Source organism: Aedes albopictus, chromosome 2, assembly GCF_035046485.1.
Source record: "Aedes albopictus strain Foshan chromosome 2, AalbF5, whole genome shotgun sequence".
NCBI classification, from domain to species: domain Eukaryota; kingdom Metazoa; phylum Arthropoda; class Insecta; order Diptera; family Culicidae; genus Aedes; species Aedes albopictus.
The window spans coordinates 245472733-245486202 of record NC_085137.1 but is presented as its reverse complement, the minus strand read 5'-3'; the positions used below and the strand labels follow the sequence as shown (position 1 = coordinate 245486202).

Here is a 13470-nt window from a genome sequence, read left to right as displayed (position 1 = left end):
GAAGAAACTTCTGGAGAGATGTGAATGTGTATTCTAAGAGTTGAGAAATCAATTATCGTAATCAAACTCTTATGATAGTGATCGTGAGATTTTTTTTTTGTCTCAGCTTTATATAAACTTAATTTTGTTCGTGCACTGATCACCGGCGCGAAAAATGAAAATCGGCGGCGTGACAAACAGCGGCGTATGGCGCGCCGCCGATACCTCGGTCGGCGTCGGCGTGGAACAAAAAGTGTCGGCGGCGGCGGCGTGGCGCGGCGGCGCACAGGTCTAGCACCATGGTCGACATGGGTGCGCGGATCAAGAAGGCGAGGGCTGCTTTTGCGAGTTTAAGAAATGTATGGAAAAACAACCAGATCAGTCGACGCACCAAAATCCGAATTTTCAACTCGAACGTGAAATCTGTGCTGCTATACGCCAGTGAAACCTGATGTGTATCAGCGGAGAACACTCAACAGCTACAGGTCTTCATCAATAGATGCCTGCGGTATATAATTCGTGCATGGTGGATCTCCAACGTTGAGCTCCATCGTCGATGTCATCAAAAGCCGATAGGGACAGAAATTCGGGAGCGAAAGTGAAGGTGGGTCGGCCACACTCTACGCAGGGGCGGAAACTAAATCTGCGAACAAGCATTAGACTGGAATTAAGCAGGACATCGCAGCAGAAGCAGACCCAGAGGCTCATGGCGGCGCAGCCTCCACAACGAAATCAAGCAAGTCGACAGAAATTTGACCTGGCCACAGGTCAAGGCGATGGCTAGCAAGCGCCCAGGATGGAAATCTTTCAATTCGGTCCTCTGCACCACCGTGGGTGCCCAGGACTGAAAGTAAGTAAGTTTCCCTCCTGAATTTCTTGCTGCAAATATTTCACGAATGCCTTCAGGATTTCTTCCAAGAGAATTCCTTTCGACATTTCTTCAACAATTATTAAAGCACTGTTCCTGTGATGCCTCCTGAAGATTCTCTATCAATTCCTTCAAGAACTCCTGCTGCTGGGATTTCTCCAGAAATTCTTGGTGGTAGGACTTTTTCCAGGAATTTATGTTTATATTATTTTCTGAAAATTTTTATTTGTCGTACAATACAATTTCACAGCGCAACATTTTTTTTTGTCTCTAGAGCAAACTTATGTGTCTCTGACAGATTTTTTTGCCGCTGATTCCGAATCTGAACTCAAAATATGTGATTTTGGGCTTTTTTGACTGCCAACCATTAAGCATGGAAATGTTTTTTTTTTTCTAGCAATCAAAAGGTAAATTGGTCAATTCACATGTTAATTAACGACTCATGCAGAATATTTCATTTTACCAAATCGAATTTGATAGTTTTAAGCGACTTATGTTAGGTACGTTATTTCCCATACAAGCCAACCTCCAAAAGTTGCATGCAAGTTTACTTACTGATATTAAATTCTTAAATCTATCAAATTTGATTTTGCAAAACAAAACATTTTGCATGAGTCGTTAATTTTAGGATTAATTGACTGATTTACCTTTTGATTGCTTAAAAAAAATATTTCCATGCTTAATGGCTGGCAGTCATAAAAGCCCAAAATCGCATGTTTTGCCCTATAAATTGGGGTATAGTTCAAAATTGTGACGTGTTGGAGCAAATCTGAGTTTAGATTCGGAATCAGCGGCCCAAAGTCTATTAGAGACACATAAGTTTGCTCTTGAGACAGACCAAAAGTTAATTTTTGTTACGCTGTGTTTTCAGTAAATGTCCCATAATTTAAAAGACAGTAAATTTTCTTACTTGTCCTAATCATCAACTGACGCCTATATACCATGTCTAGTCATGAAAGTACTGTTCTTAAAATAAAATTCAATTGAATGTGCCTGAGACCAATTTTACTTTAAAAATGACCTGGGATTGAATCGACTGTATGGTACAATTAACTGTTTTTGGCTACGCAGTCATAAAATGAACAAACGACGTTATTTATTTGCCCAACGTGTCGAAACGTTGGGCAAATAAATAACGTCGTTTGTTCATTTTATGACTGCGTAGCCAAAAACAGTTAATTTAAAAATGACTTCTAACACGTGGACGTTTTTGAGTTCCTTATGTTCAACATTATTTTTTTCGAAGGTTTTATGATTAAAACCACTAAATGCTCCTATGTCATTGTTAAATTAGTGTTTCGACTGAATAATCCAACAGATAAATGCATGGTTTATCGATTGGAAGCAGGCGAACAATGTCTTCGAAAACTTTCGCATTTTTTATGAGCCATACCATATGAGAGCAACGAAATCAGCCAGTTCGAAGTCATTCAGGTGCTTCATGGTAATGGGTTACCACAGCAACTCACGATATGGTTCACGGTCAATCGCACCTACCAGGATCTCGTCGATGGAAAAGTAGCAGTGATAGGATACATCCTTGCCTCACTCCAGCAAAGACCCGGATGGGGTCGGACAAGACACAGTTGTGCAGTACTCTGCACGAAAATGCCATGTACTGTGCTTCAATGAGGCCGATGATTCTCTCAGGGACACCCTCATGATTGAAACGGTCGAAAGCTTTTCGTAATTGAACACCATGTAGAGAGGTTCTTGAAATTCATTGATTTCATTGATACGGAGCGCGACAATATGGGGTCCACACAGGGTCGTCCGGCACGGAAGCATACTTTCTGCCACCAGAGAGTTGCGTCAATATTCTCCTGTATCCGGTTGAATATCACTTTGCAGAGGACTTTAAGATTGATTCCATATGCAATAGGCTTTTGTTTCCCATTGCACCACTGTGCTCTGGAACCACCTTGCTACGTCATCATTGATAATAGACATGACATACCATCAACATTAAAGGTGGTTGGATAGGTTTCAATATGGCACACAAAGAGAGTTCATCATTATGAAATTAAACATATGAAGCGTACAGCACATGAACAACAAACACTTCCTTCATATCACATGCTCTACTGACTTCGAATAGGCTGGCAATAATGATTTCATAATTAAAATTTATTCACAATGAAATGTAGGTAACGATAACATCAATAGCCATCGATATACCTAACACATGGTTCAGTGCACTTCGATAATCAGCAAATCAAGGAATAAAAAAATGCGTAAATTCTGCATTCGCTCAGCTACCTCAACACTTTGCGCTAATCCCGACACTTTCAGTTGGCATTTTAACAAAGCCGCTGTATCGCAACCCCAGACAACATCAAACGAACTTTTCCGCCCTCTTTCATGACCACTAACCGGAATTGGCTTCAGCCTTTCGTTCGTTCGTTTGAATAATCCCTGAAGGATTCTGCCGAATCATGAATCCAAATGAACCGCCATTCAATCACCAAAGTATCGTATCGCACAAAAAGCGGTGCTATCGAGGGGGTGATGGAAATGCGAATTCTGGATTGCGCTGCAGGGAGCTCCACCTGGAAAGATGCATAATTTATGCGGTTGCGAAATTTAACCTCCATATAAGCAAATATGGGCCCTGCCAATTACGGCTGTTGCCGGTTTATTTATGTTGGGTGTTTGTTCAAATTTGCACTTCTCATTGGTAGATTTTGCGGCTGGGAAAGATGAATATAATGCGCTGTAATAAATAATACATTTACGTGCATACAGTGCATTAAAGGGTTCGCTGTCACCTTTGAGCATACGAAGCATTTCAATACATATATTATAATCAGAAGAAATGTATTGCTTTGCCTAGTTTTGATATCGTAATAACGTTTAGATTTTATTGTTAGGGTAGAAATCTGGTACAATTCTTAGTGTTTTGAACCTGCAAACATTTTAACAGCGCTGCTTGCATTTGAAGTACATATACCTACATGTTTGATTTTTCAGGTGCCCAATTATGAATAACCCAACATTGATTTTCTCTGAAAAGTTTGTTGATTTATCGGTGGTGTTGCTGACTAACCATAACCAATAAGCTTTTCAGTGGAATTTAGTGGAAGTGCTCTGCAAATATTCAGATGTGGCTTCGTTACGTATTTGACTTAATTACTCAGTTTTAGCCTTAGAAGTTCAACTTGCATTTAATCAAAAACAAGATGTAGTTTCTACTTTTCTAGATGTCTCTGGAGCTTATGATTCTTTTCTGATTGATATGTTGTTCAGAATAAATGGTCAATTTGAAAATTCTATGTATAATTTCATTTTTTTTATATAATTTATTTTTATTTAAAATTATGCATTTTTTCATAATAATTCTTCCAAAACAATAAGATATTGTTTCTTTGGCCTTCCACAGGGATTTATTTATTCACTAGTGACATGGCATCCATTTTTCCTAATGGTTGTTATTTGCTTCAATTCGCCGATGATAATGTTCTATCCATACGTGGAAAAAATAGAGATGTTTTTGAACATTTTATGCAATGTGCTTTGGATAATTTTGAAATGTTAGCTCATGAAAATGGATTCTCATTTTTAGATCAAAAAACCAAAATTATTTTATTTTCGAAAAAACTTTCGCCCATAAGCATTAATTTATTTCTCAATGGACTTCAAATAGAACAAATTGATGAGTATAAGCATCTTAGTATTTGGTTTGACTCTAAATTAAATTGGAACACTCACATTATATACATTCAAAAAGTTTGTTCAAGAAGAATTAATTTTCTTCGTACAATTACATGCAGGCACTTGGTGGGGTGCAAATCCTTCTGATTTGATAACGCTATATAAAACCACTATTCGTTCAGTAATAGAATACGGTTGCTTTACTTTTGGTAGTGCTGCACAAATTCATTTTTCAAAATTTGTAAAAATACAATACCGTTGTTTGAGAATTTGTTTAAAACTAATGAATTCTACTCATACTCAATCAATAGAAGTTGTTGCTGCTATTGTTCCACTTAAAATTCGTTTCCAGGAGCTGAATTGTAAATTTTTGGTAAATTGTTTTGCAAATAATCATCAAATCATAAGCACTTTGGAGTCGTTTAATCGTTAATCCTACGAACAGAATATTGGATTCTATTACTCACTGTAAGAATCAAAATCTTTTACATGTGCATTCAAATCACTTTTATGATTTCCTTTTTGAAACTTGTTGATTTCAGAGTTGGCCTCAAATCCTTTCCAACCAAGCTGAGTTATATGCCAAGATTTCTGGCAATTTGGCCCACAAAAACCCCCTATGACGAAGAAAACAATCCTGCCGATAATACCCTTCATCACCCTAGATTCTCCTCAAACAGTTAGCTAGTCAAAGTGATCAACTGGTTTAACGAATTGTCTTTTTGGATCATGAAAAACCTTAGGGATGATTTGAGATAAATTTGGATAATATTCGTTCATCAAATTATACATCAAATGGCTCGGATAATCGGGCAATTTTTTATCAATTCATTAGCTTATTGTGATAGGACACATTCGTGGCGATTATTTACTCCAGGAAAATCTTTTTGGAGATTTTCATTCGGGAATTCCATCTAGGAATTGCGTCTTTCGATATCTCCAAAAATGCCATCCTGGATTCTTTTGATAACACATGCTAGAGATTCCATCTAGAACACCTTCTATGAATTCCTCCAGATTCCTTAATTGATTTCTTTTAAGAATTTCTCCACGAATTTCTTCAGAAATTCCTTGAAGAAATGAAGGAAATTCGTTAAAAAATAGTTCTCCTGTTCCGGTTCAGTCTAAAATCCAGGAACTCAATATAGGAATTTGTCTAGGAACTCCTTAAGGATTCCCAGAAGATACTAAGGATTGCCAGTACAAGCTCCTAAAAGAATCCTATCAATCCTGAATGTTTTTTGCAAAGAACATCTGGAAATTTTCTTGCAAAAAAACACCTAAGAATTATTCAAACACAGAACTCCTGGAAGATTTTCAGAAAGAACTCTGAGGGAACTCCCAGAATTAACTCCTGGAAGATTGTTATAAGAAACACCAAAATGAACTAACTTTTGGATAATCCGCTAAATGATTTGCAGAAGGAACTCATGGAAAATTTCCAAAAGCAACTCCTGGAAGACTCCCAGAAGCAACTTCCGGAGGATTCCTAGTAGGAAATCTTGAAGGAAACACAGTTAGGAATCCTGGAGAAATTCCTAAAACGAATAAAAATAAAATCAAACGAAATCTCTGGGAAGAATTCGAAGTCGAAGTTCCAGAAGAATCTCATACTGCAAATATATAAAAAAAGGACTCCTGCATGAATCCTACAATGCACTCCTGAAGAAACTTCTGGATGAGTCCTAGAAAATATCAGAAGAAACTCTTTGAAGAATCCTAAAAAACACCTGATCCTAGAATCCTGAAACAACTTTTGAAGGAATCCCAGAATTTGACTGTGGGAAACTCTAGAAGGAACTTGTGGGAGAAAATCAGAAGAAAACTCAGAAAATATTCTTGGAATAATTCCCGCAGAAAAATCTGAACAATTGGAAAATGATTTGCTAAATGAATTCCGCTTCTTGGTGAAATTCCTGAAGGAATCCCCGGAGAAGCTACAGAAGGAAGTGAAAAATATACATTTGGGCTAATCAGAGAAGGAACTCCAGAAGAAATCCCAGGGGTCAGAAAAATCATTCTTTGATAAAATCCCATCGAATCCCAAAAGATAATTGAATGGAGAGGTACGTAATTTCCTAGAAGAATCCCAGAAGGAACTTTTAAGGAAAAAAACGTAAAAAGTGAACTGTTTAATCAAGTTGTACTAAAAGATGTCGAAGAACAAATAAATTTTTTTATTCGTTTGATTATTGTATTTTAGGAATATATTTTCGAGAAAAACCTTCAGTACATATTGTAATGTCGCAAAATATTTTTTTAAAGAAAATAATTCCGTTATTGTCAACTGAAAACCACGGACAATGTTGATGGAAAAAACATACCTGTACAGAGCCACAAAAACAGAAACCATAAGAGGCATCATAATTCATGAACTTTCTGATTTTTCCTAGTTGTTGAACGCAAAAATGCATTGGTCTAGACGATCCAGACAATTCCTCATGTGTAGCTCTTCACTGAAAATTGCATTTGTAAAAATCCGTAAAAAGTGCACTTACCAGGTGCACTAATGTTCCCTTTAAACAAGTGTAGCTTGCTGATGATTTACTTGCCCTAGCTATACAACCACGACAAAGCGAGAACAGTGAAGTGTGATAATAGGACGTATATTAAATTTTCACATTACCACAAATTATATCCTTAATGAGATCTAACGTTGGTTCTAGTCATCACACCGGAGCAGGTTGTTCTTGTTTGCTTTCGAACTACGAGCCAGGATTTTCTCCACCACACTACACTCGAATCTCTTTTCACTTGCACTGTTTGTTTCATCTATGCCAGCAACCGTTGAGGGCCCAACAACAGGTGCCTAATTACTTATGTATTCGTTTCACTTGTTTATTCCATAGTATTAGCCTTCGCAGAACGAAACACACAAATGTATGCGGCTTTTGCACTCGCAGTGCTAAACGATTTTTCACTCCACTAACTTGCCGCACTTTGCCAGCTCGAAGCCGACCACTTTCCATAAAACCCCATTAGGGAAAACACTGCGACCACATCAGGCATGGAGGAGACGCATGGTAGCCATTAACAATTATTTCACAGTTAGCCAACCACATGCACTCTATCTAATCATCCATTTCGCCGGCACTACCAACATGCTGATCAATCACTCTTAGCACCCCTCGGCTCTTGCCATGTAATCCAAAAATTAATGAGATTCAGCTGCTAATCCTCTGAGTCTAATCCTTCGATAATCCTCGAATGAGTCACAGGAACTAAGAGTGGTCTATTCCGATGTGCGTAGTTTTTGCTCTATTCCAAAATATACAAGAACCACAGTCACAGATAAAGAAAACCTTTTTTCTACTGGGTACCGGGTAACCGAAATTGTTTTTCCCGTCCGCTCCGAAAGGCAGTTCGCGACAAACTGGACCAGCTCGGCTCAGCATCACGTTGCATGGCTACGGACGATTTGATGGTCGAGAATTCATTTCGTTCATTTGGTTCATTCGGCAGGTACTCAACTTGTATGCAAGTTGCATACGGATCTCATCTGCTTAAAGGCGAACAACTTGGTGCAATAATTTACATGTTCTGAATGGCAAGATAATTCAACAGTTGTCTCCTTCCTTTTCTCCTTTTCTTGGCGTAACGTCCTCACTGGGACAAAGCCTGCTTCTCAGCTTAGTGTTCAATGAGCACTTCCACAGTTTTTAACTGAGAGCTTCCTCTGCCAATGACCATTTTGCATGTGAATATCGTGTGGCAGGCACGAAGATACTCTATGCCCAAGGAAGTCAAGGAAATTTTCTTTACGAAAAGATCCTGGACCGACCGGGAATCGAACCCGTCACCCTCAGCATGGTCATGCTGAATACCCGTGCGTTTACCGCCTCGGCTATATGGGCCCTTTCAACAGTTGTTGTATGGTGGTAAATCCCATCTCGGTTGTTTGAAGCCTTTTGTTGCCGATGAGACAATATCGCTCGTTGCGGGGTGCCGTTTCATTGTTGAAGTGTAGGGGAGACTGAGGAGACTTCATCCCTGGGGAAACTTGTTCCCCCCATATTTTCTCGGAATCAAAAACAGTTTTCTTCTAGCATATTTTTTTCCAAAAGAGCATCTGGACAGATGACAATGTTTTGGCTACAATTGATTTTAATTGTGTATTGCATTATTTTTTAATGGCTGATTTTTTGTTTTCAGTCCTTCAGAAATCTTTAAGGCGATTCAGAAAATTTTCAATAACTTTGTGAAAATTGAACCAAATCGTGTCAAAATTTCACAGCACATAGTATAAATAAAATACTATCAAACGTATTTATCCAAATAAGGTTGTTATATAAATATTTCAATTGATGTAGCTTAGTGTATACAACAGTGACATGGGGAGACTTGATCCCTCGAGGATTACACACACATTATACATGTGAAAAATAAAATTCTATTTGGAAACCTCTATTTACTCGGAATTCTAGTATATTCAATGATAAAACGTGTCAGATAATTATTATTTTTTTACACACCATTAAAAGGGGGATCAAGTCTCCCCATTTTTAAATTACGGCATATCCTTAACAATTTAAGGAAATCTTATATTTTCAAATACACCATAATCATAAAAAATGTAAGAAAACTTGAAATGAAAATGAACAGGAAGCTTGTGGAGTTATTTTCCCTTTAAATTAAACATGTGCTCAAAAGGGGATCAATTGTGACCCATTTTTGAAAAATACATCATAAGACATGCCTCCATAAAAACACAGTTTTGAAAACTTTAACAATAATTTAAAGTCCTTCTGTTGTGTATAAACTTGCAATAGAAGTTTACCTGCCATTCTGTACGAAAAACGGATCTAGTTTTGTGTTTATCTTAATGTTACAGGCAAATTAAGAAAAAGGGATCAAGTCTCCCCAGTCTCCCCTACCTAGCGTCTAACAACCAGTCGGGACGATGTAAACATCATTGGTGTTGAGAATGGTAGCGCAGCAACAAGCTGGTTGGCAAATTCCTGAACAAAAATATTAGCCACTTTTTTATGGGTTATTCACTAGGGTAGTAGAGGTATTTTGCATTTTTGCCTACCTAGAAAGTTTCATTACATCTATCCTATAATCTCTACAAAATCTTGGTAGGGGGATTAGGGGCATAATGGACACCCTAAGCAAATGAGTATGTTAGGCCTGTATAACAGACAAAAACTTAACATATTATCAGTTGGCTTACAACTTTAACTTGTATCCTACGTATTTCAATCATTTACAGCAGGTAGAATGTCATCATTGTAAGGAAATAATGATTTGTAAACCGTGTGTTTTTTAGGGCTGACAAGAAAGGTACGGGGCGAAATGGACACTCATCGGGGCATAATGGACACCCCCGCATATTTTATGCTAATTCTTTGGTTACATCGACCAGTTAAGTAATTTGCCTACGGAGATCAATACCACCACAGAGAACAGACATCCAAGTCCAGTTCCGTAACTGTGTAAGGAATTTAACGGCCATTTGAAATCGACAACACAAGTGGCAATAGCGTGGCGCTGCAATCGGTTAATTTCCCATACTAATTTAATTCACCACTTGAAATGTTTCAATTCACCACTGACTGTGGCAATATGGTGTTTGGTGGCGTTAGTGTTGTCATCGTGTATTGGTTTGCAACCTTACTCAAGTAAAGATTCAAATCCTTACACAACTTTCCGAATGAAATTTGATCTAGCCTGGATGTCTGTTCTCTGTGATACCACATATATAATACTCCATCTTAGACGAATTTACATAACATCAAAGTTAATTAAATAAGTTTTAGGCTTAAAATATTGGATTGATTTTTTTCAAACTCTCTAAAACGCCTAACAGTATGCAACGCGCGTACATCCATTCATAATTGCCAGTGTTCATTTCTCCCCGAAACGATTAAAACGATGAAATTGCTATTTTGAGGAAGTTCTGATCAAAAATATAATGCTTCATCCATTGCTAAATTTGCGTATACATGTAGATAAGCTAACAATACACTTGTTTTTATCGTGGACATACTCAAACGCTCGTAATACCTTATTTGCTGCTGCTTCGAAATTATAAGAAATCCACCATATGAAAAACATACTTCAATTTCAATGATGTTTTGGTTATTTGGAAGGATTATAAATTGTACAATTGAAAAATAGAACAGAGACTTGTTCCTTTACAATTATGCATTAAAAGTTTTACATAAAAGTCAACGGTTTCGGCAAAAACAGGGGTGTCCATTTCGCCCCGGGTGTCCATTATGCCCCTAATCCCCCTAATCTACAATCGCCCCAATTTACGTTTTAGTAGAAGAACAATTTTCTATGTTTGTAATCGAAAATTTTAGTGTCTTCAGAAAAGTTCTTTACAATTTTTTTTTGTTTTTATTAATGTGTGTTTTAACTTATAGCTAAAGACAATGTTATTTTTAACAATTTTGTCGAAGATATATTTCAACTAATAGTTGATTTAAAAGTACATAGAAAATTAATTTAAAGTTTTAACGTCAGGTATCACTAGAAAAAAAAACCTTTTTTATGATAACTTTTCTGTATTTTTTTTTTGTTCTGAACATTGCATGCTAAGTCTTGTCATTCAAATGATAAGGGAAATTTTGACTATAAAATAACGATATCTAAATTGCTTGTATCTAATGAAGTAAGTAAGTACAAAAAGTTGTTTAGGTGGCATTTGAAAGGTCACATACATATAAGGAAAAATTTGGAGCAAAAATTACGAGGCAAGATTCGGGTTTTTATTCTAGTTTTCATAAATGGGTCAAAAAATCCCGAAGGATCCGGAATTATTCCAGGTTTCCTTGGGGTACCAACGTCATGGCAAAGGCGGCATATCTATCAAAACTATTTGTTTCTATATGAAACTACTCAAAGCTTCAAATTGAGAATAATTAAAACCTCATCGAAGCTGATTCGATTAGAGAATTTTATATAAATATTTGGAATTCCTCAGGGCACGGTAAAGGCTTGGTATGTTGCGAAATTCAGGTACCATTGTGATCCACCAGCCTCCTCCCAGCAGCTCATGTCCCTATCTCCGCGTGGTATCGACTGGAAACTATGAGCAACCTTAGGGAAGATCTAAACTCAACTGTGCACTGTGATCCTCCGGAAAGTAGGGGGTTGTTGTCCGCCCTTACGAGCCAGCCGTAAAAAAAAACATTGTAACGGAAAATCAGCCACAGAATAATACGAACCGAGACCAACGGCAATGATCCCAGCGAACAAAAAGGACTTGCGATTGGAAACTCGGTACGTGGAACTACCGATCTCTCAACTTCATTGGGAGCACCCGCATACTCGCCGATCTACTGAAGGACCGCGGGTTCGTCATCGTAGCGCTGCAGGAGGTATGTTGGACAGGATCCATGGTGCGAACGTTTAGACCATGCCATCTACCAGAGCTGCGGCAACACACGCGAGCTGGGAACTGCTTTCATCGTGATGGGCGATATTCAGAGGCGCGTGATCGGTTGGTGGCCGTTCGACGAAAGAATGTGCAGGACGATGATCAAGGGCCGATTCTTCAACTTCAGCATAATAAACGTGCACAGCCCACACATTCGGGTCTCTAGTTAGCCTAGAGGAAAAGGCTATGGATCACCAATCTGGAGACGGCGGGTTCGATTCCCGTTGCAGTCGGGAACATTTTCTCGACTCCCTGGGCATAGTATATCATTGTACTTGCCTTGCAATATACAAATTCATACAATGGCTGGCAAAGAAAGCCCTTCAATTAATAACTGTGGAAGTGCTCAACGAACACTAAGTTGAAGTGAGGCAGGCCAAGTTCCAGTGGGGACGTCGAGCCATGAAAGAAGAAAAAGAAGCCCACACTCCGGAAGCACTGATAATGACAAGGACGCTTTTTATGCGCAGCTCGATCGACCGCTGCCCAAACCACGATGTTAAGATCATCATATGAGATCCTGGCTCAAGTAGGCTTGGAGGAGGAATTCCGACCGACGATTGGAAAGTTCAGCGCCCACCAGCTGACGAACGAAAATGGCCTACGACTCATTGATTTCACCGCCTCCAAAAATATGATCATACGTAGCCCCTTTTTCCAACACAGCCTCCCTTATTGCTACACCTATGGAGATTACCACAGCAGACGGAATCGCAAATCGACTACGTTCTGATTAACGGATGGCACTTCTCCGACATTATCGACTTCAGGACCTATCGCGGCGCCAACAACGACTCCGACCACTATCTGGTGATGGTCAAACTGCGCTCAAAACTTTCCGTCATCAACAGTGTACGGTACCGGTACAACCTAGAACAACTAAAACAACCCGAAGTCGCCTCAGCATACGCGCAGAATTCCGAGACCGCGTTGCCAGACGAGGGCGAGCTCGATGAGGCCCCTCTAGGGGACTGCTGGAGTACAGTGAAAGCAGCCGTCAACGACACAGCCGAGAACACCATCGGGTATGTGGAACGGAGTCGACCGAACGAATGGTTCGACGAAGAGTGCAAAACGGTTTTGGAGAAGAACGCAGCGCGGGCGGTAATGCTGCAGCAAGGGACCCGACTAAACGTGGAACGTTACAAACATAAGCGGAAACAGCAGTCCTGCCTCTTTCGGGAGAAAATGCATCGCCTGGAAGAAGCGGAGTGCGAGGAAATGGAACTGCTGCGCCATTCCCAGGAAACACGGAAGTTCTACTAGAAGCCCAACGCATCCCGCAACGGTGTCATACCGCGAGTCGAAATATGCAGGGATAAGGACGGAGGCCCCTTGACGGACGGACGTGTGGTGATCGAATGGTGGAAGCAGCACTACGATGAGCACCTGAATGGCGTGGAGAACGTAGACACGGGAGACCACGGCAACGGAGGAACCAACGACGCCAGTATCAGAAGGCCGGCTCCAGAGGCACGTTATCCTCCATTTGGGACATTTGTGCCACGACGCCAGTGCAGCGGAGGACGGAAATGGACCTACTCCCACGCTGAGGGATGCCATTCATCAGCTCAAAATCAACAAA

The 13470-nt window shown here is 39.4% G+C and overlaps 1 protein-coding gene across 3 annotated transcripts in view; it reads right to left on the bottom strand.

The window, feature by feature from the left end:
- LOC109622889 (ras-GEF domain-containing family member 1B) overlaps nucleotides 1–7872 on the bottom strand; it is a 190224-nt gene extending 182352 nt beyond the window's left edge. Inside the window, exon 1 of one of the 3 annotated variants that reach the window (XM_029858616.2) lies at nucleotides 7125–7872. The gene's annotated coding sequence lies outside the window, so the exon portion shown is untranslated. Of the gene's footprint in view, nucleotides 1–6822; nucleotides 6935–6996 lie in introns of those variants that run through there. The other 2 variants (XM_029858621.2, XM_062851442.1) reach the window with 2 other exon arrangements.
- Between the last annotated feature and the right edge of the window lie 5598 nt (nucleotides 7873–13470).